Here is a 6,000-nt window from a genome sequence, read left to right on the forward strand (position 1 = left end):
AGGTCCTGGGAAACATCCCAAGGCATATTTTTCACTTTACAGACAAAACTGTCAACTGAATAACTAGGAAAACTATTTGCAGATCGAGTGATAATGAAAATAAACTTCAGTTCCAGCAACATGAGGAATAACTGTTAGTTCTTTTTGTGGGTGATGTACTCTGCTACAGTCAAAATAATGGGTCATTCAGTGCTACAGCCGTCTCTGATACCTCAACCTGTTCTCTCACCGCCTGTGAGATTTATTGACGAAACGCTAGGGATTGTTGAATAAATGCAATGATAAGTGCCACCCCCAAAATAGTGGAAGCCTTTTGACTATAGTGGAACTGTGGATTTTGGCTACGTTTCCTGCCATTTTTCCATGGCTCGCTTGGAAATGTTTGGCTTCAGTGGTGTACACCATTTGTTCATGGCTTGTTCTGAGGACTCCAGTCACATGGAGCATGAATAATAGGTTATTTTCCATTAATTATTAATCTGCTGATTCTTTTCTTGATTAATCAATTAGTTGGTTGGTCGAGAAAATGTTTTCCAACCCTTGAAATTGTGTTCTCAAATGTATTATTTTGTCCACAAACCAAAATGATCCAGTTATAATGGTGTCTTTGTTCTATAAAGAGTAAAGAAACCAGAAAATATTCACATTTAAGTAGATGAAAAATCACAGAACTTGTTTTAATTGCTAAAGAAACACTCAAACCGATTAATCAATTATCAAAATAGGTGGCGATTAACTAACCTTGGGGGTCCAATAAATGTGTGCTATTACAAGCTGAAATCTTGGTTCTGAGCTGCCAGTCTTACATAATATTGTTGTTGTACCACTCTTCACTCATTCATGTTCAATCACAGTGACAGTATTTCTGTGTGAGGGTGTCCATGAAATTCTTCAAACATAGAACAGCCAGCGAGGGACTTTCTACATGTGTGATGTCTGGGTGCGTTAGTCAGCCTTTCCTCATTGGCAGAGCCACCGCAGTCTTAATTCCTCAGTCTATTGCATTAAAGCTGGATCCTTCAGTCTCTAGACTGAGTGGCTCGCTCACTGTGTAAAAACATTAAAGACGGAGGCATGACGGCGTCACCGCAGGGAGATGGCAGCCCAAATGAGCAAGCCATGCTCGCTAGCTGCAGAAAATTAAAAGCGTGTGTCTTTCTCTGTGTGTGTGTGTGTGTGTGTGTGTGTGTTAATGCAAGACAGACATCACCCATTTTCATGGCATGTGGGGGGTCCAGACCCCCTAATACAGAGTGCATGCAGGGAGTGGGCGAGATTAGCGAGTGTCTGACGGAGTGACTGACTTTCGCATTTCAATAAAACAAAGAAACGACTCATTCGTCACTGCCACCGGCCCTCTGGGTTTCATACAGCCAACAGGGAGAGCAAATGGCTCACATGTCTCCAGAATGAAAAAGGAAAGGAACTTTGAACTTAATAAACTCAATGTGTGAGACAACGTGTGACACTATTGTTAAAATTGTTGCATTCAACCAACTCACCAAGTCATCTAATTATGTGCAAACCTTTTGAGATAGTCCACCTCCTTCTAAGAAAACCAGCTTTAATAAAGTTATGACGTTTGAGGTTTGCAGGTCATGCACAAAGGACTGACAGGCTGGACTATGTGGCAGACTAATGATGCTGACCTGATCAAATGGAGCCATTCTTATCACTTATAGAATTTATGGCCTACCTTTGAAGCAGCAAACAAGACAAGTCCCATATCAGCTCTTAAGCCATTCTTAGTGGCAGAACTGCACATATGAACTGGTTTGAACAGAGGCCAAGATTGGTTTTCAATCACCTGACACTTTAGAACAAATGTAAATCAGTGCAAAAAAACTACATTCAAAAGAGACATGGGTGCACCAATTTATTAAGTCTTAAAAAAAACACACCAGATTTTCAGAGCATCCACCATTTTCGGGATAAAAGTAAAGAGTATAACATATAGAAACATACACTAGGTTTCAGATTAATAATCAATGACTGATTTCAGCTTCACAAATGTGATTGTGTTTTGGTTTCTTTGCAAAACAAATCATTTGAGGACGGCGCCATTTGGAGTTTGTTTATGTTGTTTGAGAATGTTTTCTAGGGGCCAAACAATTAAATGATGTACCAGAGTAATCAAAAACAATACAATCATTGTAATTCAACTACACTAATTGACACATTTATGTAATTAGTGTGATAACTTATACTAAAGGTAGCGTGTCTCAGAGTATAATGGAGTTTAAAAAAGTGTTTACAAGGAGAAGCTAAATTACAACATAAATCTACATTAACATTGAAATTTGTCAGGTTTGGTCTGTGAAAATGGTGGATTTAGGCCAAAGTTGAAAGACATTGCAGAGCCTTGCTCATCACAACTGGCTTTATCTGGTTGCTAAGGTCACGTGTACTGAATTGTTGGAAGAGGAATATGCCGTCATACGGCCTATAACCTGTAAAAGTGCCAGTGTCTTGCTTATCAACACACCCGGCTTTGATGTGTCTACAGGTGAGATAACTGCTGCCACCTGTCAAGTGCGTGTGTGTGTGCGCACTTGAGCTAGAGAGAGGGAGACACTCTGTGAGTGTACATATTTGTTATGGTGACAAAAAGTTTGGTAGGACCCTGCGTGTTTGAATGTGGGTGTGTGAGAGGGTGAAGGTGTGTGTTATGAAAGAGAGAGGGTGTGGCAAAGTGAGAGTGTGTGTGAGCATTCATGTGGTTTGGGGTGTGAAAAAAAACATTTTTGCGCAATAAGCTTTTAGTTAACACAAACTTTCTACTATATAGGTTTAAAAAATGGCGTGATGCACACAGACACATCAATCATACACACAGATAACTGTGGATTCCCAGAGCAAGTGGTGACAGCCATTAGTGACAGAACACCAAACTGAAGCAAAATCTGCTGAATCCTTAACTCTTGGGCATGACAGTGACTGCAAAAAAAAAACCTTCCCCAGATTTCCTGTATTTTTACAATAAAGTACAAGAAAATAAAACTACAGCAGTGCTGGCACGAAACTTAAAATGAGCAAGCAGCATGATTGTCAGATTGGATCGAGGCTGTAACAAGGCACAGTCTTTAATCCACGGGCCACAATGCTGCTTAAACAAGATTAAACTTTAACAAGGTTATATCACGGCAGCAGTGAAAAAAAACTAACAAGGAAATTTGCTAAAAAGCACGGAAGGTGGGTAAAACAGGTCAGGCAATTTAAATAAACTACATTTTTCATTATATCTACATAGATACTGCTCAGTGGTAACAACTGTTAAACTGTGTGCCTGTTATAACTGCTTAAAAGGTTCCCATCCAATATTTCCATCAGTTGTTTGAAAGTCCTGAGAATTGTTGAGCGACATTTCCAAAATATCAGATGCACTAAAACTCCATGGGAGGAAACTGTCAATTTGACTGTATATTTAAGAAAACACGCCTTTAAGAGAGTGCTGAGAGTCACACCAGATGCTTGTTGTATTTGGATTTAATTACTCTGGACACAAGGACAGAACTCTGATGAAATATGGAACCTGTCAGTTTTCAAAATGACATTTTGGGGATTCTGTTACAGCAAAAAGGATATCAATGATGCATAAAGTCAACAAAACGTTGTTTTCCTGTAGAACCCTGTGGTACAACGTGGCACACGGTTGCTGCAGTGACCACAAAACTCTGGCGCTAGAGCCAATGGACAGCCACCTTAATCACACCTGACTTTACAACCATTGGGACCATGTCAGTCGTTACTACCAAACACCTGGAAAGTGCCACACAGAACACTGAGATGCTTGTTTTGAATGTCTATCTGGATTAACAAGCTGCATATTTGGCGTCAATGTTGCTCTTAGCTCGACTTTCCACTGCTTTTTCATAGATGTTTAGGTGGCGGCAAACAAACAAGGTGAGGTTTGAAGGCATTCATATTTATTCACCTACCGCGGTTTAAATTTATGCGATTATGAACAAAGAATTTGTTTCTGACAGCTGGACATATCAGATTTTCAAACCGAGCAGTGCTTGGGTAAAAATGCAGGTGTCAAGCCAACAAGTGTACGGGGCAGGAAAAGTCTGGGTTGGATCAGCCACGTCCAAACAACCACAAAAACCAACTCTCTGGAACCTGTTGGCAGGATTTCTCTCAGTGACTCCTGAGGTGGCCCCTTTTGAGGAAAATGTGCCTGATTTATTTTTCCTCATTTTACAATGGGGGTTTCTAAAAGAAGACTTTCCACTGGGGTTGCAAAGCAATGCCAATGAATGCCACTGTTAATTTCAGTGTCAATGCTCCCATTCCTTCAAGAAAATGATGTTACCACCAAATGCAGCTCTCTTAAACTGCCAGAACATAACCTGGCAGCCCACCTCTAATCACTCCTTTAGCTACAGCAGACACATGGCATTTGGTGGATATTTTATGCTCAGACAGCAACTTAGTCGCAGCTACTTCAGCCATGGCACTGTGGGCACAAGACCACACCTCATCTGTCCTCCCAAGACTTTTTGCAGTGAGTAGAAGTCGGACCCTGATGGTCGGTCGAGCTTTACAAAGCAACCAGGTCATCCTCTCTCCACCTTGCTCTTCTTCTCCACGCACCACAGATGATAGACATAACACAGCAAGACACTCGGCACCACATTCAGTCTGAGTGACTCCAGTCAAAACAGCCGCAGACAAAGCACTAACCTGCCTCAACACCTTCAATGCTCCCTCGGCCTTGATCTGATTGGAAACTTGCAAATGCAATTTCAAAAGGAAAATGTTATTTAAGAAACGTCAGCATTTTGTGGTGAACAGAGTTTTAGAAGCTTCTCATATGGGCATGTTGTCATGTGCTTTGTAATATGTTTAATCTGCTGTACATAGGTATCTGAAGTAGTATTAAAAGGTCATATAAACTATTTTATAAGGGCAATGTTGAGATCAGTATGCTGTTAATATTTTATATAGTGGTGCTGACTCAAATTAGCGGTGAATTTCCAAAAATATCTGGTCTTTGTATGATCTAGGGCTTAATTTGAGTGAGATTCTTGAGTGCGTGGTCTGCAGCTGTAAATACTGCATCACGTCAGGTGTTTCACAGATATCTGTCCTGCTGCAGAAGCCTTCCTTATCTGCTCAGTGAAGCAAGCTGTTGGTTCCACTTGACCTGCTTCGTTCTTTCATCTGCCCTGCTGGAGGTCGACTGTCACAGTGCCAACACAGACTCACTCACTCATAAATACTCAGATAGGAAGGGAACGCGTCTGCTGACAAAGACATTTTAAATACTGATGAAATTCTTAGGACAAAAAAAAAAGAAAAACACAATACTGTCAGTACTTTACAAATAAAAGTGAAATGATAAAGAAGCAGCCTACACTCAGTCTATTCCACGCCCAGTTTTTCTACATTATGACAGCCCCAAAACTGGATTCTTCATTACATCAAAATTTGCCATTTTACAAGAAAAATATAGCCTTTACCACATAAACAGCTGTTGGTGGTTCAGCTCTCTAAAATATGAACATAAATGTCAGATTTTGACAACAGCCTCTCAATCCAGAAAGAGATTCTTCATTCTAAACTCGGCACTACACAGATGTTCAACCACCACACAAAAAGAAATTCATCACAGAAGAGGCAGAGTCCCAGACAGAGGCAGAGAGGCCCTCGATCAGTGGATGAAAAAACAGTGCTATTAGGACTCATCCACAGAGAAACTTAAACTTCCCAACACAACCTTTTCTCCAAAGTAGCGTATTAGCTGTATACACAAAAAACGCAAGGGTGGTGTTTTAAGATCAGGGCAAAATGCCAGTTCCATCTGCAACTAAATTAGACCTAGAGTAAAACATTTTCTGGGAATATTGGGCCAAAACATCATATCTTCATCAGGCAAAACCTCCTTTTTTTGCTAGCACTTTTCCATTTGAACTATATCAATACTGTACAAAAATGGGAAATTTAAGAGATGTGTTTGTTTAAAAAAGTTACTGGAATTTGCCACAGAATAAAAGC

At 40.4% G+C, this 6,000-nt stretch overlaps 1 protein-coding gene across 2 annotated transcripts in view; it reads right to left on the reverse strand.

Annotated features, from left to right (window-relative positions):
• Positions 1-6,000, reverse strand: part of erf (Ets2 repressor factor) — a 36,609-nt gene that overhangs the window by 23,646 nt on the left and 6,963 nt on the right. The gene's annotated exons all lie outside the window — the stretch shown is intronic.

The sequence above is a fragment of the Solea senegalensis genome, linkage group LG20 (genome assembly GCF_019176455.1).
Source record: "Solea senegalensis isolate Sse05_10M linkage group LG20, IFAPA_SoseM_1, whole genome shotgun sequence".
In the NCBI taxonomy this organism is placed as follows: Eukaryota; Metazoa; Chordata; class Actinopteri; order Pleuronectiformes; family Soleidae; genus Solea; species Solea senegalensis.